General features: G+C 61.6%; 1 protein-coding gene across 2 annotated transcripts in view; it reads left to right on the plus strand.

Moving 5' to 3' along the window:
* Positions 1-3,299: 3,299 nt before the first annotated feature.
* LOC137421319 (ELAV-like protein 1) overlaps positions 3,300-12,923 on the plus strand; it is a 58,501-nt gene continuing 48,877 nt past the window's right edge. For both annotated transcript variants that reach the window (XM_078771573.1, XM_078771574.1), the window contains exon 1: positions 3,300-3,411. The gene's annotated coding sequence lies outside the window, so the exon portion shown is untranslated. The remainder of the gene's footprint in view (positions 3,412-12,923) is intronic.

The raw sequence follows: 12,923 nt of genomic DNA on the forward strand, positions 1-12,923 counted from the left end.
CACCAACTGTTTTTGAGATCAACATCAGTCATCAGATTAACATAGGCCAAAGGTCAACCACTTTTTTCAAATCTCTAAAATCCTCAATTTTCATCCGATTGACTTGAAATTGGAATAGGATTTTCATATCGGCTTAGTGAAACCCACCACCAACTATTTTTAAGGTCAACATAGGCGAAAAAGGTCAACATAGGCCAAATTTCTAAAATTGACAATTTTCATCTGATTAACTTAATTTGAAGAAGATTTGCACAACAGGTCACATGATTCAAATACCAATTATTTGTGAAGTCAAAAAGATGCTCTGCTGAGTGCCATTCTCTCGATGACCCTGTTCTCTGCTGTTGTACTTGTGTGCTTCCCTCTCTCTCCCCATCTTGTCTCCCCCTCCTTTTATTGTATGTTTTGTGTCCGTTTTTTTTTGTGATTAATGTTAGCTCTTACACGAGCCTCGATCTTGCATACAAAAAAAAAAGTAAAAATAAAATAAAGTCAACAACAATTTCAAATTTCTGAAATCCTCAATTTTAATCCCATTCACTTGAAATTTAAATGGGATCTACATATCAGCTAACCACCACTCTCCTCCTCCTCTCCTCCCCATACCCTCGCCCCTCCCCCCCCTACTCTCCCCCTCCCCCTACTCTCCCCCTCCCCCCACCCTCCCCCTTCCCCCCACTATCTCCCCAACTCTTCACTCTCCCCCACTCTCTGCCTCTCCTCACTTTCCCCCTCCCCTCACTCTCCCCCTCCCCTCACTCTCCCCCCGCTCCTCACTCCCCCCATAATTCCTATACTCACTCCCCCACTCCCTCCCCCTCATTCCCCCACCCCTCCACTCCCCCCACCCCACCCCTCCACTCCCCCCACCCCACCCCTCCACTCCCCCCACCCCACTCCTCCACTCCCCCCACCCCTCAACTCCCCCCACCCCTCAACTCCCCCCACCCCCACCCCCACCACTCCCCCCACCCCCACCACTCCCCCCACCTCCCACTCCTCCACTCCCCCACCCAACCCCTCCACTCCTCCCCATCCCTCTCCTCCCCCCTCCCACCTTGCCCACCCTCCCCTTTCCCCCCCACTCCCTCCCCATTCCCCCCCACTCCATCCCCATTCCCCCCCAATTCCCCCACACTCCCCCTATTCCCCCACACTCCCCCCATTCCCCCACTCCCTCCCCATTCCCCCACACTCCCCCATGCCCCCACTCCCCCATGCCCCACTCCCCTATGCCCCCACTCCCCTCCCCCATGCCCCCACTCCCCTCCCCATGCCCCTCACTCACACTCCCCCCCACTCCCATTCCCCTCACGCCTCCTCCTCCTCCCCCCCCACTCCCCTCCTCCACTCCCTTCCCCCACTCTCCCCCGACCCCTCCTCACTCCCGCCCTGACTCCCTCCTCACTCCCCCCTGACTCCCTCCTCACTCCCCCACTGACTCCCTCCTCACTCCCCCACTGACTCCCTCACTTCCTCACTCACGCCCCCACTCTCTCCCACTCACTCACTCCCCCCCACCCACTCCCCCCCACTCCCCCCCCACCCACTCCCCCCCACCCACTCCCCCCACCCCCACTCCCCCCACTCCCCCCCACCCACTCCCCCACTCCCCCCCACCCACTCCCCCACTCCCCCCCACCCACTCCCCCACTCCCCCCCACCCACTCCCCCACTCCCCCCCACCCACTCCCCCACTCCCCCCCACCCACTCCCCCACCCCCCCACCCACTCCCCCCCACCCCCCACCCACTCTCCCCCACTCCCCCCCCCCACCCACTCCCCCCCCCCCACCACCACTCCCCCCCCCCACCACCACTCCCCCCCACCCACTCCCCCCCCACCCACTCCCCCCCACCACTCCCCCCACCCCCACCACTCCCACCCCCACCACTCCCCCCACCTCCCACTCCTCCACTCCCCCACCCAACCCCTCCACTCCTCCCCATCCCTCTCCTCCCCCCTCCCACCTTGCCCACCCTCCCCTTTCCCCCCCACTCCCTCCCCATTCCCCCCCACTCCATCCCCATTCCCCCCCAATTCCCCCACACTCCCCCTATTCCCCCACACTCCCCCCATTCCCCCACTCCCTCCCCATTCCCCCACACTCCCCCATGCCCCCACTCCCCCATGCCCCACTCCCCTATGCCCCCACTCCCCTCCCCCATGCCCCCACTCCCCTCCCCATGCCCCTCACTCACACTCCCCCCCACTCCCATTCCCCTCACGCCTCCTCCTCCTCCCCCCCCACTCCCCTCCTCCACTCCCTTCCCCCACTCTCCCCCGACCCCTCCTCACTCCCGCCCTGACTCCCTCCTCACTCCCCCCTGACTCCCTCCTCACTCCCCCACTGACTCCCTCCTCACTCCCCCACTGACTCCCTCACTTCCTCACTCACGCCCCCACTCTCTCCCACTCACTCACTCCCCCCCACCCACTCCCCCCCCACTCCCCCCCACCCACTCCCCCCCACCCACTCCCCCCACCCCCACTCCCCCCACTCCCCCCCACCCACTCCCCCACTCCCCCCCACCCACTCCCCCACTCCCCCCCACCCACTCCCCCACTCCCCCCCACCCACTCCCCCACTCCCCCCCACCCACTCCCCCACCCCCCCCCACCCACTCCCCCCCACCCCCCACCCACTCTCCCCCACTCCCCCCCCCCACCCACTCCCCCCCCCCCACCACCACTCCCCCCCCCACCACCACTCCCCCCCCCCACCACCACCCCCCCCCCCCCACCACCACTCCCCCCCACCCACTCCCCCCCCACCCACTCCCCCCCCACCCACTCCCCCCCCACCCACTCCCCCCCACCCACTCCCCCCCCCCACCCACTCCCCCCCACCCACTCCCCCCCCCACCCACTCCCCTACCCACTCCCCCACTCACTCCCCCACCCACTCCCCCACCCACTCCCCCACCCACTCCCCCACCCACTCCCCCTCCACTCACTCACTCCTCACTCCCCCACTCACTCACTCACTCCCCCACACACTCCCTCACACTCCCCCACATTCCCCCACACTCCCCCAGGTAATAATTGTGACTGGCTTCAAATTAATTTGGTATTCCATCCCATTTGATCGATCCTGCTGTGGATCCTACATTAAGGTGTATCATTATATTTTCTTAAGCTCGAGTGGTACTTCCTTTATACTTCCGTCATATATGCTTTATAATCGTTCATATGAGTGTTGGGAAAGAAGTTGGTTTTCAAGTATGAAAATGAAAAATGATAAGGAAGGAGCCATTTGAAAAAAGGATAAACTTCCTTCGTTATTCGTTTATTTCGTTTGTTCTTTACTCATTTATTTAATTTCCGTCACGCGTGGGGTTTTTTTTTGTACATTTCTTTTTTGAGCGTTTTCGCAAAAGCAGGGAAGCTACAGCTTCGCGTTTATTTGAGGTAAGCGATCCTTGAATGTTCATGTTTAATACGGATAACGTTCGTTTTTTATGAGTAAATGCTGAGGAGTTGATGGGGTTTTGAAGTTCTTCATTCGAGGATGAGGCCTTGATTGTGTCGGGGTAACTGTGGCCGGGATTCGAGGCACAATGTTCACATTTATCGGTGTCATGGTGGCATTCCCTGTTGTCAGCAAATCAGATGATTAAAGTGCCCGAAGAGTTGTTGATGGTTTCGGCGATGTTCCTCACAAGATAATGGCGGCCGCGGCCATTTCCCGCTTATTTTGTTTGATTTAGTTTTGTCGAAGTGATTGTTGTTTCCGTCTCACCAAACGTATATTTTGTCACACGGACATATATGTGTAGTGTGAAATCTCCAATACATCCCCCCCCCCCCCCCCCCGGGACCGAATACAACAGTGAAAATTTACCCATTTTAATAATTTTGAATGAATTTAAATGTTGAAAATAAATAATGTTCGTTTTATCCGTCTTTGTTTCTCCAAAGTCTAAACGACACAAATCTGTCTCTCAAAATGAAACAAACCTCTCCCTCCCCCCTCCCTCCCCTCCCTCCCTCCCCCTCCCCTCCCTCCCCCCCCCCTCCCTCCCCCCCCTCCCTCCCTCCCCCTCCCCTCCCTCCCCCTCCCCTCCCTCCCCCACCCTCCCTCCCCCTCCCCTTCCTACCTCCCTCCCCTTCCTACCTCCCTCCCCTCCCTCCCTCCCTACCTCCCTTCCCTCCCTCCCTCCCTACCTTGCTCCCTACCTCCCTCCCCTCCATCCATCCCTCCCTCCCTACCTCCCTTCCCTCCATCCCTACCTCCCTCCCCTCCATCCCTACCTCCTTCCCCTCCATCCCTACCTCCTTCCCCTCCATCCCTACCTCCTTCCCCTCCATCCCTACCTCCTTCCCCTCCCTCCCTCCCTCCTTCCCCTCCCTCCCTCCCTCCTTCCCCTCCCTCCCTCCCTCCCTCCTTCCCCTCCCTCCCTCCCACCCACCCACCCAGAAACAACCCACCCACCCAGAAACAACCCACCCACCCACCCACCCAGAAACAACCCACCCACCCACCCACCCAGAAACAACCCACCCACCCACCCACCCAGAAACAACCCACCCACCCACCCACCCACCCAGAAACAACCCACCCACCCACCCACCCAGAAACAACCCACCCACCCACCCACCCACCCAGAAACAACCCACCCACCCACCCACCCACCCAGAAACAACCCACCCACCCACCCACCCACCCAGAAACAACCCACCCACCCACCCACCCAGAAACAACCCACCCACCCAGAAACAACCCACCCACCCACCCACCCAGAAACAACCCACCCACCCAGAAACAACCCACCCACCCAGAAACAACCCACCCACCCACCCACCCAGAAACAACCCACCCACCCACCCACCCACCCAGAAACAACCCACCCACCCACCCACCCACCCAGAAACAACCCACCCACCCACCCACCCACCCAGAAACAACCCACCCACCCACCCACCCACCCAGAAACAACCCACCCACCCACCCACCCAGAAACAACCCACCCAGAAACAACCCACCCAGAAACAACCCACCCAGAAACAACCCACCCAGAAACAACCCACCCAGAAACAACCCACCCACCAACAACCCACCCACCCAGAAACAACCCACCCACCCACCCACCCACCCAGAAACAACCCACCCACCCAGAAACAACCCACCCACCCACCCACCCACCCAGAAACAACCCACCCACCCAGAAACAACCCACCCACCCACCCACCCACCCACCCACCCACCCAGAAACAACCCACCCACCCACCCACCCACCCAGAAACAACCCACCCACCCACCCACCCAGAAACAACCCACCCACCCACCCACCCACCCAGAAACAACCCACCCACCCACCCACCCAGAAACAACCCACCCACCCACCCACCCAGAAACAACCCACCCACCCACCCACCCAGAAACAACCCACCCACCCACCCACCCACCCAGAAACAACCCACCCACCCACCCACCCACCCAGAAACAACCCACCCACCCACCCACCCACCCAGAAACAACCCACCCACCCACCCACCCAGAAACAACCCACCCACCCACCCACCCACCCAGAAACAACCCACCCACCCACCCACCCACCCAGAAACAACCCACCCACCCACCCACCCACCCACCCAGAAACAACCCACCCACCCACCCACCCAGAAACAACCCACCCACCCACCCACCCAGAAACAACCCACCCACCCACCCACCCAGAAACAACCCACCCACCCAGAAACAACCCACCCACCCACCCACCCAGAAACAACCCACCCACCCAGAAACAACCCACCCACCCACCCACCCACCCAGAAACAACCCACCCACCCACCCACCCACCCACCCAGAAACAACCCACCCACCCACCCACCCACCCAGAAACAACCCACCCACCCACCCACCCACCCACCCACCCAGAAACAACCTACCCACCCACCCAGAAACAACCTACCCACCCACCCACCCACCCAGAAACAACCCACCCACCCACCCACCCAGAAACAACCCACCCACCCACCCACCCAGAAACAACCCACCCACCCACCCACCCAGAAACAACCCACCCACCCACCCACCCACCCAGAAACAACCCACCCACCCACCCACCCACCCAGAAACAACCCACCCACCCACCCACCCACCCAGAAACAACCCACCCACCCAGAAACAACCCACCCACCCAGAAACAACCCACCCACCCACCCACCCAGAAACAACCCACCCACCCACCCACCCAGAAACAACCCACCCACCCACCCAGAAACAACCCACCCACCCACCCACCCAGAAACAACCCACCCACCCCACCCACCCAGAAACAACCCACCCACCCACCCACCCAGAAACAACCCACCCACCCACCCACCCAGAAACAACCCACCCACCCACCCACCCAGAAACAACCCACCCACCCACCCACCCAGAAACAACCCACCCACCCACCCACCCACCCAGAAACAACCCAGAAACAACCCAGAAACAACCCAGAAACAACCCACCCACCCAGAACCAATCCACCCACCCAGAACCAATCCACCCACCCACCCACCCAGAACCAATCCACCCACCCACCCACCCAGAACCAATCCACCCACCCAGAACCAATCCACCCACCCACCCACCCAGAACCAATCCACCCACCCACCCACCCAGAACCAATCCACCCACCCACCCACCCAGAACCAATCCACCCACCCACCCACCCAGAACCAATCCACCCACCCAGAACCAATCCACCCACCCACCCACCCAGAACCAATCCACCCACCCACCCACCCAGAACCAATCCACCCACCCACCCACCCAGAACCAATCCACCCACCCACCCACCCAGAACCAATCCACCCACCCACCCACCCAGAACCAATCCACCCACCCACCCACCCAGAACCAATCCACCCACCCACCCAGAACCAATCCACCCACCCACCCACCCAGAACCAATCCACCCACCCACCCACCCAGAACCAATCCACCCACCCAGAACCAATCCACCCACCCACCCACCCAGAACCAATCCACCCACCCAGAACCAATCCACCCACCCACCCACCCAGAACCAATCCACCCACCCACCCACCCAGAACCAATCCACCCACCCACCCACCCACCCAGAACCAATCCACCCACCCACCCACCCAGAACCAATCCACCCACCCACCCACCCAGAACCAATCCACCCACCCACCCACCCAGAACCAATCCACCCTCCCACCCACCCAGAACCAATCCACCCTCCCACCCACCCAGAACCAATCCACCCACCCACCCACCCAGAACCAATCCACCCACCCACCCACCCAGAACCAATCCACCCACCCACCCACCCAGAACCAATCCACCCACCCACCCACCCAGAACCAATCCACCCACCCACCCACCCAGAACCAATCCACCCACCCACCCACCCAGAACCAATCCACCCACCCACCCAGAACCAATCCACCCACCCACCCACCCAGAACCAATCCACCCACCCACCCACCCAGAACCAATCCACCCACCCAGAACCAATCCACCCACCCACCCACCCAGAACCAATCCACCCACCCAGAACCAATCCACCCACCCACCCACCCAGAACCAATCCACCCACCCACCCACCCAGAACCAATCCACCCACCCACCCACCCAGAACCAATCCACCCACCCAGAACCAATCCACCCACCCACCCACCCAGAACCAATCCACCCACCCACCCACCCAGAACCAATCCACCCACCCACCCACCCAGAACCAATCCACCCACCCACCCACCCAGAACCAATCCACCCACCCACCCACCCAGAACCAATCCACCCACCCACCCACCCAGAACCAATCCACCCACCCACCCACCCAGAACCAATCCACCCACCCAGAACCAATCCACCCACCCACCCACCCAGAACCAATCCACCCACCCACCCACCCAGAACCAATCCACCCACCCACCCACCCAGAACCAATCCACCCACCCACCCACCCAGAACCAATCCACCCACCCACCCACCCAGAACCAATCCACCCACCCACCCACCCACCCAGAACCAATCCACCCACCCACCCACCCACCCAGAACCAATCCACCCACCCACCCACCCACCCAGAACCAATCCACCCACCCACCCACCCACCCAGAACCAATCCACCCACCCACCCACCCACCCAGAACCAATCCACCCACCCACCCACCCAGAACCAATCCACCCACCCACCCACCCACCCAGAACCAATCCACCCACCCACCCACCCACCCAGAACCAATCCACCCACCCACCCACCCACCCAGAACCAATCCACCCACCCACCCAGAACCAATCCACCCACCCACCCACCCACCCAGAACCAATCCACCCACCCACCCACCCACCCAGAACCAATCCACCCACCCACCCACCCACCCAGAACCAATCCACCCACCCACCCACCCACCCAGAACCAATCCACCCACCCACCCACCCAGAACCAATCCACCCACCCACCCACCCACCCAGAACCAATCCACCCACCCACCCACCCAGAACCAATCCACCCACCCACCCACCCAGAACCAATCCACCCACCCAGAACCAATCCACCCACCCAGAACCAATCCACCCACCCAGAACCAATCCACCCACCCAGAACCAATCCACCCACCCAGAACCAATCCACCCACCCACCCACCCACCCAGAACCAATCCACCCACCCACCCAGAACCAATCCACCCACCCACCCACCCAGAACCAATCCACCCACCCACCCACCCAGAATCAATCCACCCACCCAGAACCAATCCACCCACCCAGAACCAATCCACCCACCCACCCATCCACCCAGAACCAATCCACCCACCCACCCACCCACCCAGAACCAATCCACCCACCCAGAACCAATCCACCCACCCACCCACCCAGAACCAATCCACCCACCCAGAACCAATCCACCCACCCACCCACCCAGAACCAATCCACCCACCCACCCAGAACCAATCCACCCACCCACCCACCCAGAACCAATCCACCCACCCAGAACCAATCCACCCACCCACCCACCCAGAACCAATCCACCCACCCACCCACCCAGAACCAATCCACCCACCCAGAACCAATCCACCCACCCAGAACCAATCCACCCACCCACCCACCCACCCAGAACCAATCCACCGACCCACCCACCCACCCAGAACCAATCCACCCACCCACCCACCCACCCAGAACCAATCCACCCACCCACCCACCCACCCAGAACCAATCCACCCACCCACCCACCCAGAAACAACCCACCCACCCAGAAACAACCCACCCACCCACCCACCCAGAAACAACCCACCCACCCAGAAACAACCCACCCACCCAGAAACAACCCACCCACCCACCCACCCAGAAACAACCCACCCACCCACCCACCCACCCAGAAACAACCCACCCACCCACCCACCCACCCAGAAACAACCCACCCACCCACCCACCCACCCAGAAACAACCCACCCACCCACCCACCCAGAAACAACCCACCCAGAAACAACCCACCCAGAAACAACCCACCCAGAAACAACCCACCCAGAAACAACCCACCCAGAAACAACCCACCCAGAAACAACCCACCCACCAACAACCCACCCACCCAGAAACAACCCACCCACCCACCCACCCACCCAGAAACAACCCACCCACCCAGAAACAACCCACCCACCCACCCACCCACCCAGAAACAACCCACCCACCCAGAAACAACCCACCCACCCACCCACCCACCCACCCACCCACCCAGAAACAACCCACCCACCCACCCACCCACCCAGAAACAACCCACCCACCCACCCACCCAGAAACAACCCACCCACCCACCCACCCACCCAGAAACAACCCACCCACCCACCCACCCAGAAACAACCCACCCACCCACCCACCCAGAAACAACCCACCCACCCACCCACCCAGAAACAACCCACCCACCCACCCACCCACCCAGAAACAACCCACCCACCCAGAAACAACCCACCCACCCACCCACCCAGAAACAACCCACCCACCCACCCACCCACCCAGAAACAACCCACCCACCCACCCACCCAGAAACAACCCACCCACCCACCCACCCAGAAACAACCCACCCACCCACCCACCCAGAAACAACCCACCCACCCACCCACCCAGAAACAACCCACCCACCCAGAAACAACCCACCCACCCAGAAACAACCCACCCACCCACCCACCCAGAAACAACCCACCCACCCAGAAACAACCCACCCACCCACCCACCCACCCAGAAACAACCCACCCACCCACCCACCCACCCAGAAACAACCCACCCACCCACCCACCACCCAGAAACAACCCACCCACCCACCCACCCACCCACCCACCCAGAAACAACCTACCCACCCACCCAGAAACAACCTACCCACCCACCCACCCACCCAGAAACAACCCACCCACCCACCCACCCAGAAACAACCCACCCACCCACCCACCCAGAAACAACCCACCCACCCAGAAACAACCCACCCACCCACCCACCCACCCAGAAACAACCCACCCACCCACCCACCCACCCAGAAACAACCCACCCACCCACCCACCCACCCAGAAACAACCCACCCACCCAGAAACAACCCACCCACCCAGAAACAACCCACCCACCCACCCACCCAGAAACAACCCACCCACCCACCCACCCAGAAACAACCCACCCACCCACCCAGAAACAACCCACCCACCCACCCACCCAGAAACAACCCACCCACCCCACCCACCCAGAAACAACCCACCCACCCACCCACCCAGAAACAACCCACCCACCCACCCACCCAGAAACAACCCACCCACCCACCCACCCAGAAACAACCCACCCACCCACCCACCCAGAAACAACCCACCCACCCACCCACCCAGAAACAACCCACCCACCCACCCACCCAGAAACAACCCACCCACCCACCCACCCACCCAGAAACAACCCAGAAACAACCCAGAAACAACCCAGAAACAACCCACCCACCCAGAACCAATCCACCCACCCACCCACCCAGAACCAATCCACCCACCCACCCACCCAGAACCAATCCACCCACCCACCCACCCAGAACCAATCCACCCACCCAGAACCAATCCACCCACCCACCCACCCAGAACCAATCCACCCACCCACCCACCCAGAACCAATCCACCCACCCACCCACCCAGAACCAATCCACCCACCCACCCACCCAGAACCAATCCACCCACCCAGAACCAATCCACCCACCCACCCACCCAGAACCAATCCACCCACCCACCCACCCAGAACCAATCCACCCACCCACCCACCCAGAACCAATCCACCCACCCACCCACCCAGAACCAATCCACCCACCCACCCACCCAGAACCAATCCACCCACCCACCCAGAACCAATCCACCCACCCACCCACCCAGAACCAATCCACCCACCCACCCACCCAGAACCAATCCACCCACCCAGAACCAATCCACCCACCCACCCACCCAGAACCAATCCACCCACCCAGAACCAATCCACCCACCCACCCACCCAGAACCAATCCACCCACCCACCCACCCAGAACCAATCCACCCACCCACCCACCCACCCAGAACCAATCCACCCACCCACCCACCCACCCAGAACCAATCCACCCACCCAGAACCAATCCACCCACCCACCCACCCAGAACCAATCCACCCACCCACCCACCCAGAACCAATCCACCCACCCACCCACCCAGAACCAATCCACCCTCCCACCCACCCAGAACCAATCCACCCTCCCACCCACCCAGAACCAATCCACCCACCCACCCACCCAGAACCAATCCACCCACCCACCCACCCAGAACCAATCCACCCACCCACCCACCCAGAACCAATCCACCCACCCACCCACCCAGAACCAATCCACCCACCCACCCACCCAGAACCAATCCACCCACCCACCCACCCAGAACCAATCCACCCACCCACCCACCCAGAACCAATCCACCCACCCACCCAGAACCAATCCACCCACCCACCCACCCAGAACCAATCCACCCACCCACCCACCCAGAACCAATCCACCCACCCAGAACCAATCCACCCACCCACCCACCCAGAACCAATCCACCCACCCAGAACCAATCCACCCACCCACCCACCCAGAACCAATCCACCCACCCACCCACCCAGAACCAATCCACCCACCCACCCACCCAGAACCAATCCACCCACCCAGAACCAATCCACCCACCCACCCACCCAGAACCAATCCACCCACCCACCCACCCAGAACCAATCCACCCACCCACCCACCCAGAACCAATCCACCCACCCACCCACCCAGAACCAATCCACCCACCCACCCACCCAGAACCAATCCACCCACCCACCCACCCAGAACCAATCCACCCACCCACCCACCCAGAACCAATCCACCCACCCAGAACCAATCCACCCACCCACCCACCCAGAACCAATCCACCCACCCACCCACCCAGAACCAATCCACCCACCCACCCACCCAGAACCAATCCACCCACCCACCCACCCAGAACCAATCCACCCACCCACCCACCCAGAACCAATCCACCCACCCACCCACCCAGAACCAATCCACCCACCCACCCACCCACCCAGAACCAATCCACCCACCCACCCACCCACCCAGAACCAATCCACCCACCCACCCACCCACCCAGAACCAATCCACCCACCCACCCACCCACCCAGAACCAATCCACCCACCCACCCACCCACCCAGAACCAATCCACCCACCCACCCACCCAGAACCAATCCACCCACCCACCCACCCACCCAGAACCAATCCACCCACCCACCCACCCACCCAGAACCAATCCACCCACCCACCCACCCACCCAGAACCAATCCACCCACCCACCCACCCACCCAGAACCAATCCACCCACCCACCCACCCACCCAGAACCAATCCACCCACCCACCCACCCACCCACCCAGAACCAATCCACCCACCCACCCACCCACCCAGAACCAATCCA

This window comes from Myxine glutinosa, chromosome 2, assembly GCF_964187855.1.
Source record: "Myxine glutinosa chromosome 2, kmMyxGlut1.1, whole genome shotgun sequence".
Taxonomy (NCBI): domain Eukaryota; kingdom Metazoa; phylum Chordata; class Myxini; order Myxiniformes; family Myxinidae; genus Myxine; species Myxine glutinosa.